The sequence below is a fragment of the Onychomys torridus genome, chromosome 5 (genome assembly GCF_903995425.1).
Source record: "Onychomys torridus chromosome 5, mOncTor1.1, whole genome shotgun sequence".
Lineage (NCBI taxonomy): Eukaryota > Metazoa > Chordata > Mammalia > Rodentia > Cricetidae > Onychomys > Onychomys torridus.
The window spans coordinates 90,039,872-90,058,419 of record NC_050447.1 but is presented as its reverse complement, the minus strand read 5'-3'; positions in this window follow the sequence as shown (position 1 = coordinate 90,058,419).

Genomic DNA, 18,548 nt, shown 5'->3' with positions numbered 1-18,548 from the left:
TTATGTGAGCGCACAGAGAGAAGGTGCTTGCTATCTGTGAAGGGGAAGTAGGCCCTTGCTCGACACCAAATCCATCATATCTTGACGGCAAAGTTAAGGAGGATTTCCAGGCTCTGGAACTGAGAGAACTAAACATTTCTTCTTGATAAAGCCTCTAGCCTATGGCATTCTGCTATAGCCTTCCAAATGAACCTAGATATCTGTTTTCAGTGGTTCATTCAAAATATATCAGAAATGCACAGAAAGATTGTATATTTTTAAGATGTTACTTAAAATATTGGAAAAACCTAAGGGAGAATGTGTTTTATGTTTTTATATCACATAATACTGTGTAGCTATTAAAGTATAATTTTCATAAAATATTAAATGACAGAAAATTCATAATGCAATGTGGGATGAGGAGATTATGAGGAGAGAAGAAATAGCTGATCTTATTACCCATCATCATGGTTAGATAGTGGAAGCTGATCTTATTACCCATCATCATGGTTAGGTAGTGGAAGCTGATCTTATTAACCATCATCATGGTTAGGTAGTAGAAGTAGAAACAGCTGAACTTGTTGACCATCATCATGGTTAAGTAGTGGAAGTAATTTTGGTTTTACTTTTCTTTCTTATTTTTCTTTTTCATACATGTATTTTTATCATGGGGTAACAAAATCTACATTTTTAGAAAGAGCTGCTTATGTGGGCAGGGGCTGGCACACAAATGGACCCATCAAACTGGCACACCCACAGTTGAGCCCAGCTGAGTCTCTGCCAAATTTGGAGTAGGAAGGTCTTGGTGTTGTTACAGTGATGACCCCTCCACAGCACTTCTCTGACCTCCCTAGACTGAGCCAACCTCTTTCTCTTTTGTACTCATAGAATACTGCTGTGTGATGCTATTCAGTTTCTCCGGAACTATCTGGTGTCAATATAAAAATTATACTTGAGAAGAGCTTTGAAGGTCACCTGGCTCAGCTCCAAAGTGCTGCAGCTGCTGAGTCCAGTGAGCCCAGAGAGAGCCATTAAGTCAGCATTTGTTCCTATGAGTGGCTTTTTTTAGCCCACAAAGGAGCAATGAGGTACTTAGGTCACCTCAGTTGGGAGTTCATAGATCACCTCAAATGGAATTCATAGGTCACCTCAGGTGAGGACAGTCCATAGGTCACCTCAGATGGAAGTTCATAGGTTAGCTCAGGTGGGGACAGTCTGTACTGGCTCATTTTTTGCCAATTTGACACAAGCTAGAGTCTTCTGAGAGGAGGGAACCTCAGTTGTGAAAATGTCTCCATTAGATGGTGTGTAGGGGTGTTTTCCTGGTTAGTGATTGATGTAAGAGGGCCCAGCTATTCCTTCCAGGCACTGCTACCATTGGTCCAGCAGTCCTAGAGTGTAAGAAAACAAACTGAGTAAGCCAGGAAGGGTGAATCAGCTGGCATCAATTCCCCACAGCTTCTGCCTTAATTCCTACTAGGTTCCTGCCCTACTTGAGTACCTGCCTTGGTTTCCTTCTGTTGGTCATGGTCTTTATCACAGTACTAGAAACCCTAACTAAGAGATAGTCCATAGGTCACCTCAGGTGGGAGTCTACTGGTCATCGTAGGTAGGGGTTTAAGGTCACCTAAAGAAGTTGCCAGATCACATCAGGACAGGGTCACTTCAGGTCTTTGTGTCACCATAGGTGAAATCCATAGCTAACCTCACATAGGAGTCCTTGGGTTACCTCAGGTAACCGTTTCCAAATCACTGCAAGTGGATCTATGGGTCACCTCAGGTAGGAGTCCATGGACTGCTTGAATGGAAACCTTTGGATCATCCCAAATAAGGGTCCACAGGCTACCTCAGACAAGAGTCCCCAGGTTACCTCAGGTGAGAGACCATGGTCATCTCACACGAGGTAGTTGAAGGGTGAGAAAATCAGGGGATTACTTGGTTTCAGACACACTAGATACACTTGGTCTTTTAGGAGATAGTTTAGTGACTGGTTATCTTAAAGTCTCTTCAGTCACAGAATATCTCCTCTCTATTCTTTTTTTTTTTGTGTGTGTGTGTATGTGTGAGTGTGTGTGTGTGCATGTGTGTGTGTGTGGTTTTTCTTTTTTGAGACAGAGTTTCTTTGTGTAGCTTTGTGTCTTTCCTGGAACTGGCTTTGTAGACCAGGCTGGCCTCGAAGTCACAGAGATCCACCTGCCTCTGCCTTCCGAGTACTGGGATTACAGGCGTGCACCACCGCCGCCCAGCCTCCTCTCTATTCTTTTATGTGTGTGTGTGTGTGTGTGTGTGTGTGTGTGTGTGTGTGTGTGTGGTGTCTTACCTGTTTATATATCTGTGGACCACCTGTGGCTCTCAGAGGCCAGAAGAGGGCACCAGATCTCCAGGAGCTGAAGTTACAGCTGTGAGCCGCCATGTAGGTACTGGGAACTGAACCTGTGTTCTCTGCAAGAGCAGCCAGTGCTCCTAATCACTGAGCCACCTCCCAGCTCTTGCTTTGTGCTCCAGCATCACTGTGACCACCACTGTACTCATTCTAATGATCTCTTCATTCCCCTGCTTTCTAGTCCGGTTTCTATGATGTCTTGGCTGCCACTGTGTTCTCAGGTGTCCCTTAGCATCTGTCCGTACATTAACAGTCACACTTACTATCCATCAAGTTCAAACTGTGTAGATGTCTGATTATTGGTTCAGGAACTAACACACCACATGTTGCTCCTATGTTCTAGGCTGGGGGCATGCCAGCCTGCAGAGTTGGGGGGGGGTCCACCTTCTCAGAGCAGTGTGACTGTTTGCCAAGGACCCTGACAGTGCTTAAGAAATCCCTCAGAGGGATGCTGATGCACAGTAGGGAGTAAGACTTGAGAAATGGGCAGCCTAAGGGGAGATTCCTTGTTCCACTTTCCTAATATTACATCCAGCAGGTACCAGGAGGCACCCTAGGGCTTATGACTAACATGTTGCATCTAGTCCATTGTATTTTTTCCTTCCCCACTCAGCTGTACTGGAAATGTACAGTCTGGACACAACATGTAACTAACCTACTAGCCCTGTTCTTGAAGATCTTGAATTTAGATTTTTAGGTAAGGGTACAATATTCAGCTGGCCAGGCCATTTGTTGATGGTTCTCTGCCAGGCAGAGTGTGGTCTATGCCCTGTGAGTTTTGAAAGAAACACAGAAACTGGGGTCCTGGGGAAAGACCAGGGAAAGATGTGTTTGATTTCGACATAAGGACTGAACAATGATTTCTATTCATTTGATCTAGGGAGTCAGTATTCTTGAGTGACACTTGAAGGTGTGTGTGCAGGGTGAGATGGTCAAGTGAGCAGCATGCATTCCTTATGATTCAGGAAGACAAAAATCAAAGAATCCAAGCTCACTTTGGATCTTCCTTTCCAGAGGGAGGGCTTTATAAATAAGTCCCATCGCTATGCTTCGAGACATTTGAGCACTGTGCTGCTAAGGATGTAATCAGTGAGTTTTTCTGAATTAAATGTGACAGTGAAAACAGGACAAAGGGACAGGCTGGGGACAGAACTGTGCGCACTCAGGCACACTTCCACACAGAAAGCTGGAAGAGCTCTCACCACACACACAAGGCCAATGGCTTCAACTGTCAGCCTGTTAAAGGTGGACTAAACTCAAGTGGTCTTAGGTGGTAGAAAAATGCAGCTGAAGATATTCATATTCCTTTTTAATTTAGGGCTATTTAAAATTATTATTAATTATGGTTAAGAAACCCAACCACAGGACACACAATTTTCCATCGTGTCCACTTCTGTTTCATTGTTTAATTTTACTTTTCTAAAGCAGGGTCTCATGTATCCCAGACTGGCCTCAGACCCACTATGTCAGGATGCCTCAAACTAGCCAAGGATGACCTCAAACTCTTTACTTTTCTTCTTTTACTTCCCTAGTGTTGGCATCCCTTTCTGTGATGCTGGGGAATGGAGCAAATGATTTGTGCATGCTAGGTGAGCACTCTATTAGCTGAACTCCATCTCCAGCCACCATCCTCATGCATCAGGTGCCCAGTTCAGTGGCATTGAATATGTCCCTGTTGTTGGACAATAGATTTCTAGATCTTTCTCACCTGAAACCAAAATTCTGACTTAAATGGCTCACTTCTCCACATCCCCACCTCTATCTTCCACCAATACACTTTCTATCTATCTACCTGGGACATCAAATGTGTGCAAGTTACAGAATTTGTGACTGGCTTACCACACTTAGCCAACTGTGCAGTTCATTCATACTGCCACACAGAAAATTTGCTTTCATGGCTGAATGATATTTCATGTGTGTGTGTGTGTGTGTGTGTGTGTGTGTGTGTGTGTGTGTGTGTCCTGTATCTTTTAATCTGTTCATCTGTCGATGGACATTTTAATTTTGTCCACTCTAGACACCATGAGTAATCAATGTATAAATATGATTGATTATGCAATTATCTCCTGCAAATCCTGCTTTCAATTCTTTGGGCTATACATCTAGAGGAGGGCTAGCTGGGCCATATCATAATTCTATGTTTATTTTCAGGGAAGCTGCTGTGCTCTTTCTGTTATAACTCACCCGTTTTCCACCCCAGCTAGCCATGCACAAACGCTTTAGTTCTTCTGCACACCCTCCAACACTTACTACTTATTGGGTTTTAGTTTTGATAACAGCCTTCTGAACAGATATGGGATGGTTTCTTACTATGGCACTGATCTATCTATCTATCTATTATCTATCTATCATCTATCTATCTATCTATCTATCTATCTATCTATCTATCTATCCATCTATCTATCCATCCATCCATCCATCCATCCATCCATCTATCTATCTATCTATTTATCTATCTATAGATACAGATATATATGTATGTATAGTATTAGTGATGCTGCCCTAGTTTCATTTCTGAGGTGGTGATAAACTACTTTCCCAAAAGAAAAGTTAGAGTAGAAAACACTAATGATTAAAGGTTTATTCCATCATTGTGGGGACGTTGAGGCAGCAGGAATTTCAAACAGCCAGTCACATCACATTCACAGTCAAGAGCAGAGAGAAATGGATGCAAATATGTTTTGCTCCTTTGTTTGTGCTCAGCCTGGCTCCTCCACTCTTATACAGTTCAGAATATCCTGCTAGGGAATGGTGCCGCTCACACCTGGGTCTTTTCCATCAATTAACATAATTAAGAAACCCTGCACAGATATGCCCATGGGCCAACACAATGTAGACAATCCCCGATTGAGACTATCTTCCAGGCAACTCTAGGTTAGGTCAAGCTGACGACTAAAGCTATCATAACCGTTGCCAAACACTTTTTCATGCTTCCTGGTCATTTGCACACAGCTTTGGAAGGAGTGTCTATTCAAATCTTGTGCACGTTTTTAAAGAGGATTATGTGAATCATTTGTTGCTGCTACTGAGTTGTAGGAGTTCTTTTTATAGTCTGCACATCACCACTTTCCAGATATATTACTTGAAAATTTTTTCAGCATGCCAGATCATCCTTTTGACTTTGCTGACTGTGTCCTTGGCTGCACAGATGGTTTTGAGGTTTAATGTTGCCCTTTTGTTCCTTTCCATTTTTGTTGCCTCTAGTTCAGGTGTCATACCCAAGGAATCATTGCCAAACCCGATCCCCATAGGTTTCTTTTTGTTTGTTTATAGAATAAGCTTCAATCTTATATTTAGATTTTTTTTTGAGAAAGGGCCTCACACTCATGTAGCCCAGGATGGCCTCAAACTCTATGTAATAAAAGACAACCTTGAATTCCAGACTCTCCTATCTCTACTGCTGGGCTGGGATTGTAGGCATGTGATGCCACGTCCTGGTTTGATGCAGTACAGGGGTTTGAAACAAGGGCTTCATGCATGCTAGGCAAGCATTCTACCAACTGACCACATCCCAGCTCATACTTAGATCTTTAGGCTACTTTTAGTGTGTGTGTGTGTGTGTGTGTGTGTGTGTGTGTGTGTGTGTGTTACTGTCTATGGAGAAGAGGGTGCCAATTCCCTGAAACTGGAGTTATAGGAGGCGGTGCTGAACTGCATCTCCAGCCCAGCTCAAATCCATTCCTGATGTGATTTTGCACATGCTATAAAGGGCTCTCCTTCATTTCTTTCATGCAGATATCCAGCTTCTCCCCACACTGCGGTCTTTTCCCTTTGATTTCTTGGCACCAGGGTTAGTGGTCATTTACAGATGAAGGTTTAGTTTCCTTGTGTTCTTTTTGTTTGTTTGTTCAAGAATTTCTTGTTTTCTTTTTATTTATTCTTCTCTCATACAATACATCCCGGCTGCAGTTTCTCCTCCCTCCATTCCTTCCAGATCCTTCCCACCACCTCCCTTCTTCCCCAGATCCACTGTTCCTCCGTTTCCCTTCAGAGCCTCTCAGGAATATAAACCGAACATGGCATAACAAAGATGTAATAAGACTAGGTACAAACCTTCATATCAAGGCTGGATGAGGCAACCCAGTAGGAGAGAAAGGGTCCCAAGAGAAGGCAAAAGAGTCAGAGACACCCCAACTCCCACTGTTAGGAGTCCCACAGAAACCCCAAGCTAAACATCCATAAGATATAAGTACAGGTCCTAGCGCAGACCTATGTGGGCTCCATGATCACTGCTTCAATCTTGTTGAGCCCCTGTAACCCCTGCTTACTTTCTTCTGTGGGCCGTGTTCTCCTGGTGTCCTCAACCCCTATGACCTCTACACTCCTTCCTACCCTTCTTCCTCAGCTTCCTGAACTCCACCTAATGTTTGGCTATAGTTCTTCATGTTCTTAACCTGCTAAAATTATTTGTTGGACTTCCTCAGTGCAAAAGAACAAGACATTATTTTTTTAAATGTCCAGATTGTTTCAGTGAATGTTTTTCTTCTTTAGTAGATTTTTAATTTCACACAAGTATAAAAGACATATCAAGATGAATAGTACCACTGAGAAATTCATTCAGATACAAATGTAATTTTATTTAACCAGGATCAATGAAGATGTGGGTTACTGCAGATGGCAAGTGGTTAATCATTTGTCCTGTTGAATCAATTGTCTGAATTTCCTCTCAATACCAAGAGAACAGAAGTGAATTAAAAAAAAAAAACAACTGAATTTACATTATGTTTCAGGTTATGTTGTCCAGGCTTCTGGTAACTGAGAGATGTGTGAACATAGTTTTCCAAGCATACTGGGCTGATGCTTGTGTGATTAAAAAGCCTATTTGGGGCCCAGAGAGATGGCTTGGTGAGTATAGGCACTTAATGCCAAACCTAAGGACCTGAGTTCTAGCCCCTTGTCCCACATGGTGGAAAGAGAGAACCAAGTCCAGCAAGTTGTCCCCTGACCAGTACATGTGCCATACACACACACACACACACACACACACACACACACACACACACACAGACACACACACACACACACACCACAAATAACAAAATCAAATATCTAAAAAAAAAATCGATCCTTTAAAAAAAATTTCCAACTGAAAGTGTTTGTGAAAGATCAAATAGCTTCCCCACCACTACTACCCAGCACTGTCAGTAACCCCACATGAGTTAGGATTAGACCTGGCTGACCAGGCTGGTGTAAACTTATCTTGTTTCAACCAGGATCAGAAGTATTCTTCTTTCACATAGATAAAGTCAGAAATAGGCATTCCAGCTATGATATGTTTTCCCAGAGCTGGGAGCCCAGCTTCGTTTCCCTCACAACTCACCATCTGCCTCCCAGCAGGCAAAGATGAGAGATGGAGACCAGCTTTCAGTCCATCAGTCGGAGCTCAGGTCCGTGATGTCAGAGCAAAGTAGTCATAGGTATCAGTCTTTAGAGAACATTTTCAGCACAGCAATCTGTTCATTCAAATTACCAACAGACATCTTCCCAAAGCTTGTTAACTTCTAACCACAGGGTCCACTGGGGGAAGGGAGTCTTTTCTCTCCCAACTGTGAACTCAAGTCTTTCTTCCCCAGCTTACCGTAATTAGAATGAATCATAAATTCAACTTGCTTGTAAAAGGAAATCTTGGGCAAGCCAGATGGCTCAGAGGGTAAAGGTGACCTGAGTTTAATAACTGGACCCTCCAAGGTGGAAGGAGAAAATTGACTACTACAAGTTGTTCCCTGATATACACATACTGTGGCATGCATGCACTTATACACACACATACACACACATTCACACACACACACACACACACACACACACACACACGAATGTGCTTAAAAAAAGAAAAAGAAAAAAGACTGGGACAGCTGGGTGGCGGTGGCACACGCCTTTAATCCCAGCACTCGGGAGGCAGAGGCAGGCAGATCTCTGTGAGTTCGAGACCAGCCTGGTCTACAAAACGAGATCCAGGAAAGGTGTAAAGCTACACAGAAAAACCCTGTCTCAAAAAACAAAACAAAACAAAAAACAAACAAACAAACAAAAAACAAAAACAAACAAACAAACAAAAGGACAGGGACAAAGGATAAATCATAGCCAGGTGTGGTGACATATGGTTTTAATCTTAGCACTCGGGCAGAAGCAAGTGGATCTCTGTGAGTTCAAGGCCAGCTTGAATTCCAGGTCACATAGTGCTACACAGTGAGACCTCCCCCCACCTTCTCTTTAGACATTGATAGCTTCCAGTTTCCCACTACAGCATTTAGATGCAGGGGAGGCTGGGAAGCACTTGTCGCTGTCACTATTCCTAAAAAGTAAAGGGGGGACAAATACCAAGACCAGCCAACAGCCTCTCTTCTAGCCCAAACAGCTTGTCCAGGCTGCATTACCTCTGTCATTGCTGTGACAAAAATCCCTTTCAAAAGCAGCTAGAGGAAGGGGAAGTTGATTTTGGCTCACAGTGTTAGGCGTTGTTCATCACGGTGGGAAGTCATGGCTGCTGGAGTTGGGCAGCCAGAGTATGGCAGCTGGTCACATCCATAGTCAGGAAACAGAGAGATAAATACTGGTGCTCAGTTTGTTTCCCCCTTTTTATTCAGTCCCAGACCTCAGCCTACAGGATGCTGCTGCCCACAATTAGCATGGGCTTTTCTGTCTCAGGTAAACCAATCGAGATAGTCCCTCAGAGACCTGCCCAGGCCTTCTTCTAGGCGGTTTTCTCACATTTGTTATAATCCAAATAGGGCATTAGCAATTTCAGGTTTCTTTTCAGTTTATGTGTTTGGGTGTTTCCCCTGAATGTATGTCTGTATACCACATGCATACAGTCCCCATGGAGCCCAGAAGAAGGCATTAAATCCTGGAAATGGAGTTCTAAATGAGTGGGAGCCACCATGTGGTTGCTGGGAATTGAATATGGGTCTTCTGGAAGAGCATCCAGTGCTCTTAACTACTGAGCCATCTCTCCAACCCTAAGAAAGCTTTGTTGTTGTTGTTTTTAGAGACAGGGTTTCTCTGTGTAGCTTGGGCTGTCCTGGAACTCACTCTGTAGTGTAGCCAGAATGTTTCTCAGTCCTGCCTAGCCCCGAGGTCCTGCAGATGCTTATAAAATAATCACCCTGAGGCTTATATTGATTACAAACTGTATGGCCTATAGCTTCAGCTTCTGGCTAGCTAACTCTTTCATCTTAAATTAACTCATTCCTATTGATCTATATGTTTCAGGTGGCCATAGTGTTACCAGTTTCCTGACATCATGCTGCTCTTTTGGTGGTGGCTGGCATCTCTCCCAACTCCGCCCTTCTTCTCTCTGTAGCTTTGCTTAGATTTCCCACCTGACTGTAAGCTTTCTTGCCATAGGCCAAATCAGCTTTATTTATTATGCAATGGGAGCTACACATATTCACAGCATACAGAAAGACATCTCACAGCACTTCCCTTTTCTGTCTAATCAAAAAGGAAGGTCTTTAAACTTTAACATAGTAGAATTACATATAACAAAATAGTTATTAAGCAAAAATATTTGTATTTGACAAAATTAAAGAAAATATTCTATCATCTATCCTATTTTGCAAGTCTAAAGTTTCATATATTATTTACCTTTTATCATGACTAAGGAAAACTATAATTATAACTATCTAGTCTTCAATTCCATCAAAGACCCCAGAAGGATATAATATTACCTAAGTAAACAGGAAGTGCATTGCAAGCTACTTCCATAATTCTAGAAATTTGGATGTCTGGACAGTCATCCAAAGTCTCTCTGTAATGTTGGGTCATCTATCTTCAGTCTATAGGACTAGAGTCTCTGGCATAGCTTTCAGTGAAGCAGGGAATTTTAAGGACTGTTCCTCTCATTCTGGCAGAGTTCACTTCTCCCTGTGTCCTGTAGAATGTCTGACAGTTTCTTCTGTGAAGCAGGAGTCTGAAGGACCATCTTAACTTGCAAAGTTCAGTGGTCACCTTTGAATGGGTCCTGCATGTCCAGTTTATACAGCATCCTGTCAAGCAGTCAAGGCAAGGTCACGTTTTTGCCCAGTGGCTAACTTTTGCCAAAACAAAGACAAACTCCATAATGAGTTTCTTTGATGCTCATCATTTTCTCTGAAGTAGATTGGTGCTGCCAGGAGCAGACATGTCTCATTGTCATAAAAAATAAAAAGAACTTATATCATTAAACATCTTAAATGCCATATTCTGAAGATCTCTGAAGTGTTTGGAGATGACCTGTTTATCTAAAATATATCTGTTTGACCTTGAAAACATACCTAATATGACTTACAAGTTTGATTGTAATGACGAAATTGCATTTCTTTATAACCTAATTTGTTGGTAATAATAACTTTCAAGGACTAGCAATTTGCATTACATTGTTAAATGAACTTTATAGGTACAATACTTGAACAAGAGTAGAAATGTATGTACAGTATGTTCTAATAAAATTAATCTCGAATTTACATCAATATACATAATTTGTATACAATGTACAAAAATCCAATCCAATTTAAAAACTAGTAGTTGTTTTTTATATATAGATTCAATAATCTACCTTTTTATTTTATTGTGTCCATATCCTCCCTTTTTAGAATATATTTAATAATCTACCCTTTTATGTTATCATTTCTATATCTTTTTTTCAGATTCAAGTATCCTCTTATCTTATCTATATCCTCTTTTTTATATTTCTTTTTTTTCAAACAAGAAACCTGAATCTAATCTCCTTTTTTTTAGTTTTTTTCCTGACCATTATTAATGAACAACTTGTAACCAACCATCCTAAACGATGACAATTATCCATAACCCATTGAAAGGCCAAAAGCCACTCACCCCACCTCTTGGGAATGTGGGCATTGTGTTCTTAAAATTACTTCCTGCTATCTGGGGGCAAAGGCATCTTTAGGGGATCCTGAAAATTTGGGTTAACTGTCAAGTCCCGGGAGAGGCAGCTGTGTCACTTGTTGTCCAGGCTCTGCATAGTGGGAAAGTGCAGGGCTTGTGCCAAGTCCTGGCTAGAGTAGTCTGTGAGGCTGCATCATCTCAGCTAGCCATTTTGTAGTCCAAAGCTGGTCTTTGGGTGGTGTTTGTCAGCTTGGTGGCATTATAATCCTGATGGAATGGTTGTTGTGGGGTCCCCTCATTGTTTTGGAGACTTCAGAGTTCAAAGAGACTTCTTTCCTTCCTTTCTTTCTACCTTCCTTCCTTCCTTCCTTTCTTCCTTCCTTCCTTTCTTCCTTCTCTTTCTTTTTTCAGTTTTAAAAGTATGTTTTTATTTAATTTAATTTTTTTTATTCATTTTACATACCAACCACAGATCCCCTTCTCATCCCTTCTCCCAATCACCCCCATCCACCTAGCCCTACCTCTCACCTCTCATCCCCTCCTCCAAAAAAAGTAAGTTCTCCCATGGGAGACAACAAAGCCAGGGACATTCAGTTGAGGCAGGACCCAGCAAGATGCCTGGCTATAGATAATGGGATCCAGAAAGCCAGCTCATGTACCAGGGATAGATCCTGATCACACTGCCAAAGGCCCCTCAAACAGACCCAGCTACACAATTGTCTCCCATATGCAAAAGTCTAGTCTGGTCCCAAGCAGGTTCCAAAGCTGTCAGTCTAAAGTTCGTGAGATCCTATGAGCTTGGTTCAGTTGTCTCTGTAGATTTCCCATCAGGATCTTGACCCCCCCCCCCTTGGTCATAGAATCCCTCTTCCCTCTCTTCAGTTGGACTCTCAGAGCTCAGCTTGGTGCTTGGTTGTGGATCTCTGTGTCTGCTTCCATCAGTTACTGGATGAAGGCTCTACGATAACAGTTAGGGTATCCACAAATCTGATTACCAGGGTAGGTCAGTTCAGACACCCTCACCACTACTACTAGTCATCTAAGGTGGGGGTCATCCTTTGTGGATTCCTGGGGACTTCCCTAGCACCTGGTTTTTCCCTATCCCCATGATGTCTCCCTCTATCATGGTGTCTTTTTCATTGCTCTCCTACTCATCCCTGTTCCTGCTCAACCATCTCGTTCCCATATGTTCTTATGCCTCCTCCCCTCCCCTCTATCCTTCCCTCACCCCAGTTTACTCATGGAGATCTCCTCTGTTTCCCCTTCCCAAAGTGGATCCATGTGTCCTTCTTAGGGTCCTCCTTGTTACGTAGCTTCTCTGGAGCTGTGGTTGTAGTCTGGTTACCCTTTGCTTTACATCTAGTATCCACTTATGAGTGAGTACATATCATGTTTGTCTTTCTGAGTCTGAAAAATGACTCAGGATGATATTCCATCCATTTGCCTGCAAATTTCATGATGTCATTGTTTTTTACAGCTGAGTAATACTCCACTGTGTATATGTGCCACATTTTCTTTATCCATTCTTCAGTTGAGGGGCATCTAGGTTGCTTTCAGGTTCTGGCTATTATAAATAATGCTGCTATGAACATAGTTGAGCAAGTGTCTTTGTGGTATGATTGAACATTCCTTGGGTATATGCCCAAGAGTGGTATCACTGGGTCTTGAGGAAGATTGATTCCCAATTTTCTGAGAAGTTGCCATACTGATTTCCAGAGTGGCTGTACAAATTTGCACTCCCACCAACAATGAGGAATGTTGCCCTTGTTCCACATCCTCTCCAGCATAAGCTGTCTTCAGTGTTTTTGATCTTAGGCATTTTGACAGGTGTAAGATGGTATCTCAGAGTTGTTTTGGTTTGCATTTTTTTGATGACTAAGGATGTTGAGCAATTCCTTAAATGTCTTTCAGCCATTTGGGATTCTTCTGTTGAAAATTTTCTCTTTAGATCTATAGCCCATTTTTTAAATTGGATTGTTTGGTATTTTGCTATCTGGTTTCTTCAGTTCTTTATATATTTTGGAGATCAGCCCTCTGTCAGATGTAGGGTTGGTGAAGATCCTTTCCCGTTCTGTAGGTTGTCATTTTATGTTATTTACTGTGTACTTTGCCTTACAGAAGCTTTTCAGTTTCAGGAGGCCCTGCTTATTAATTGTTGCTCTCAGTGTCTGTGCTACTGGTGTTATATTTAGGAAGTGGTCTCCTGTGCCAATGCATTCTAGGCTACTTCCTATTAAGAAAGCTTTCTTATGAGGCAGCTTCTGGTATATTTTCTACAGCATGCCACAGGATTTCTTAGAATAACACATCTGATTGTCTTTTTAGAGCCTGCTAATGTATCTCATCAGAAAATACTCCATCTCACACAATATCAAAAGCCACCTCCTCTGGCCATATCCTGTCCCACTCCTGCAAAAAATCCTTGGTTGCTACCCTTTTCTCAGCCCCTGCAATTCCTCAAAACAGTCTTACATTTGGACCTCTGGGATGTGATTGAATAATTTTTAAAAATCACACTTCTGTTCATATGGTGATGGTGTGTGGTGCCTTCTCCCAAGTCACAGTCCTAAGGAACTAAGGACTCCCTAGATACATCTTGAAGGTTCATGTGGTCTCTGTGTGGTCCTGGAAAATTCCTCAGGTGCTGTAGAAAGATCAAAGACTTCTCTGGAGCAACCCATTATTTCCTCCTCAAGAAGGTGTTTGGCTGAGGTCACATGGGATAATGAAGAGTGGCTGAGCACGTAGGGCCCTGCAGGTCCAAAATCTAGAGGATCTGAATAGTAAAAGAATTTCCCGCAATGCATTTGGCTTGAGAATCTCATCTCCTTGATCTTGTCTGATAGCAATTTGTTTTGATGTGAGCTGAGACGACTTATAATACTCAATCAATTTCGCATGGCATACACCTGTCTCAGTGGAAAAATATTAATGTGTTTGATTTCAAGGCATAGCCTCAGATCACATTAAGGGAATCCAAAAGAGTGAAAGACTAAAGGGTTTTATCCAAGAGCCTGAGAATGGGGCTTCATTTCTTAATTCTAGATATTGTGTCCACTGCAAGTCTGTGCTTGACAGAAATGGTCACACATCTTTTAAAGGAAGTCACAGGGAGGGAGCCACCCAAGAAGATCTGGAATGGGAGCTTTGACAGGAAAGGCCAAGGCCCGTATAATCTGGTGCCAGTGTTCCCCTGCCTTCAGTATTTGTCTTTGCCTCAGTCTAAACAATGCATGTGTGTTTGACAAGGAAGTGTATTTCCTGAAAGCCTGGATGTCTTGTCCCCAGAGACCAGTGGCCATCTCTAATACATTCAGTTTTGCCGAGGATCCAAGCCCTGCTGTGTTAGGCAGCTCTCCATTCCTGTAGCAAACACCTCAGGTGAATCAGCTTAAAAAAAAAAAGTGAGTGGTTTCTTGAGACTCACAGTTTGGAGACATTGAGTCCAGTGTGGGCTGGCTGGGTTACCTCGAATCTGTGTTTGCCTTTGCATCCTGGGGGTCCTGAGTAGCAGAGGAGGCTGCTCTCCTCATGGTAACCCAGAAGTAAACAGACAGGAGAAGACTGGGGTCACAGCTCAAATAACCCACCTTCCTCCCACCTCCTAAAGGTCCAACAACATCCCAGTATCATCAAAGCCTGGAGGTGTGAGGATGGGAGTACAAACATTCAATTTGGGGACTTGTGGGGAACACTTGTCTAAACCATAGCCCCTACCCTGGGCTCCTGGTAGAGTGAGCTAGATGTTTCAGGTGGACTCATGGGCTTCTAATTCCTAGAAGCCATGCCTGTTTCCTGGCACAGTCACTGTCCACAGAAGATGAAGAGTGCAAAGACCTTGAAAACACTCCCTGGCTTAGGGAGTGACTTTCACATGCCACCAGCCAGTGCTCCGGGAAGTTGACAAAATGGTGTGCTAACTGTATCAAAGGCAACATCATTCATTTTCAAAAATCAATAGAATTTGTGTACCGACCCTAGAAGCACAGCAGCTCTTTATAGATCTAGCCATGTGTAGAGGCTTGATGTATATTTTTCTGAACCTGACACAAGCTATTTGACCAAAGCAAAATCACACCTCTTCACACCCTATTAAACCACCATAGGAGAACAGCCATGAGATTAAATTAGACATGCCATCCTGTCACCTGAATTCCCTGGTCTCAGACTTCAGTAACTGTCCCTGAGAGCTATCTCAGCTAATAGATAGTGACAGACTAAGTCAGCATGAGATTTGCTAATTTTTGGTAATAGTTGTCTTAATTTATTATTTACAACAGTGATTTCAAAAGCCAGGGGCCTGGGGAGACAGCTCAGTGAAGCATACAAACATAAGCATCTGAATTTGGTTCCCAGGGCTCATATGTGGAAACATCAAGTGTGTAATCTCAGTGCTGGGAAGGTATCAGGAGGCAGATCCCCAGAGCTCACTGGTCAGCCTTGCCTAACCTAATCTGGGAGCCCCAGGTCTTATGAAAGACCCTGTCTCAAAAAATAATGTAGATGGGTCCTGAGTAATGTCACCTGAGGTTGACATCTGACTTCCACATGTACATGTACACATAAACATACACATACACACACACACACACACACACACACACACACACACACACACATGCATGACAAGAAAAAAAATGTGATAATGTGATCCTTCATGGTTTGTTCAGAGATACCTGGCTTTTTGGAAAAGGTGTCTGTTTCCCAACACACATTTCCTGGGCCTGTACCATGCACCCAGCACAACATGTTGGGGATTTACAGCAGAGTGGGACACTATCTTGCCTCTTGAGGTAGATGGATTTAAGTACACAGAAGAAATAAAAGCCGAAGGATAGAAATCCTTTGGGACTGAATGCCACAGCATCATGGAGTGGTTTTTAATTTTCTAGCTTCTGATTGTACTTCTTTTTTATTAATTCCTAGCAGGGTCAGGCTTGAAGAATAAAGCTGTCATGATTAATTGAGAGGGACACTCCAAGAAGGATAATAGAGCCCTCATTAAGTGAACCACTACTCAGGAAACCAGGAAACTTTTTTTCTTTAATCAAAGTGTTGGCCTCACCTCAGAGTAGGTTTTCTGCTCTTCTCCCCAGAGCAGAGGGCTAAGCCCCATCTTCATTCACACAGGCATGGGAGTGGTATGGTGTGTGATGTTCAAGTCTTTTCCATATGCTCAGTGCTGGATTACCATGGTTACGGCACCTTGTTACTGCCTTTCTGTTATGTTGCTTTTCTAGCCATAGTATCTGTTGCTTCTGCTTAGTTCTAATGTTAGAAAGAGAGCTGAGAAGACAAGTACAGGGCACCATCAGCATCCCGGCACCATTTCAAACCTAAGAAATCAGCACGGTCCTTATGTCCATCCTTCCATCCCCACGGGTATTTTTCCAACTGTAAATTTAAGGACATGGAAACATATTCAAACCTAAGAAATAACACTTCAAGGTGTGATACTCTGTCCTTATGTCTGTCCTTCCATCCCCACAGATGCTTTTCCAGCTACAGATTTAAGGACATGGAAACATATTCGAACCCAGGGGAAAGTACCATTTTTTTCGGTATTCAAGCAAGAAAAAGCAAAAACAGACAAACAAAACCCACCACATTTTTCTATCTCACCTCTGCTCCTGGTTTCTTTAAAGCTCCAGAATCTGGGTAAGCTGGGAACATAGTCTGGGGAGAAAGGGTGTTATCATAGAAGAGAACAAACAGAGCTGGCCACCGTCCCGGGAGCAAACTGCAGGAATGATGCATTTTAATATAAACTCTTCCCAGTTTGCAGCCCCAGGGAAGCAAAGCCATTTCCTCTACAGGCAAATGTGGCTGTGTCCAGGGCAGACTGGTCCTTTTGCCACATTTGAGAGGATAGGAGATGGCTTCAAGACAGAGCAGCCCCAACGCTCAATCCCCTGGTTACAACACACAGTCATGTGGTTTGGGAATCAATGTCTTAGGGATTCCTCAACCTTGAGCTCCATCTTGGAAACAGCAGACCATGCATTTTAGATTATAGTCAGAGAAATCAGGAGGAGGAGGAGGGGGGGGGGGAGGGGAGGAGTGAGGTCAGAGGGTCAAGGGGAGAGAGGGTAAAGAAATGACTTCTGCTCTGCTTCTGGAGATACAATTTCAAATGATTTGACAAAGGATTGTTAAATGCTAAACTACGAACAGGTCCACAAGCTGACATGGATGGACAGATGGGTCCATGATGCCTGTTGCTCCTGTGTGCTTTGCTTACAAACTTTGAAAAGCTTTGCACTTCCAGTCTTAGAGGGCTCAGAAACCTTCTCTTCCCTAGCCTCCCATGCAAACGTGCCAAGTTCATTGTCAGGGCTGCTCTCTCAGGAAGATGTGTGCTATTTGAAAACACTGGATGGTTAAGTCATAAGTTTTGACCAAGACCCACCAACACTTATTTTCTTTTAGCTTCTGGTGTTGTCCTAAGCAGACAGCAAACACCCCAGCTTATTGCTTCAAATGCAGCCACTTTGGAGCATTTTCCTGATCTGTCTTCTTAAATGTTCCTCCGTGTCCATATGGTTCTCAGGGAGGGTCAAACGTATTTCTCAGTGATGTGAGGATCCTTGAAAGATCATGAAGCAGTGGCAAGAGAGAGCTGTTTCTTACCAAGTCTTTATGTTTCCTTCCATAACCTAATGCCAAGTGCATGGGGATTGTCTGGGATGCATGCTTCCTACAGGCTTGTCAGTGTGCCCTGTGGCGCTTCAATTCAGAGGGCAGGCTCAGGCTGGGAACAGCCACTCAGGGTGCCCTTGACAGGACATTTTCCAAGTTCTTCGTTCGTTCAGCTGTGGAAATTGGATAACAATGCCTGGCCTACTTACGCAGTTATCGTAATGGCATTACTCAGAGGAATTTGCCTAATGATTTTTTTCTTTGGGAATGATCTACAGACTTCAAAGCACCAAATAAGAATGGACTTAGTAAAGGAAGCTGGCAATGAAAAAGTCTGCAAAAGAAAAGGAGGCTGACTTGAATTTCATGGCTCATCTAGAATCAAGATTTCCATCCCCTACCTGCCCTATGTCAGGCGACACTGACAACCTGACCAACACCTGTACTTGGCTTACTGTAGTGGTGGTGGGGTGATGGTGGTTGCTGTTGGGGGTGGTGCCGGCAGTAGTGGTGTGTGTCTATGTGTGAGCCAGAAATTTGGGGCCGGTATAACCTGTGACTAGAATAAAGAAGTAGGTGGTACCCCCAATGGGGGCTCTTCCTCTCCTAGCCATCCTCTCCAATACTTTCCAAGCCCTGAGGATTTCTGCTCTTGGCACACAGCTTCTTTTTCTACCCTGGTCCCTGTCTTCTACATTGGATGTCAGTACCCACAGCACAG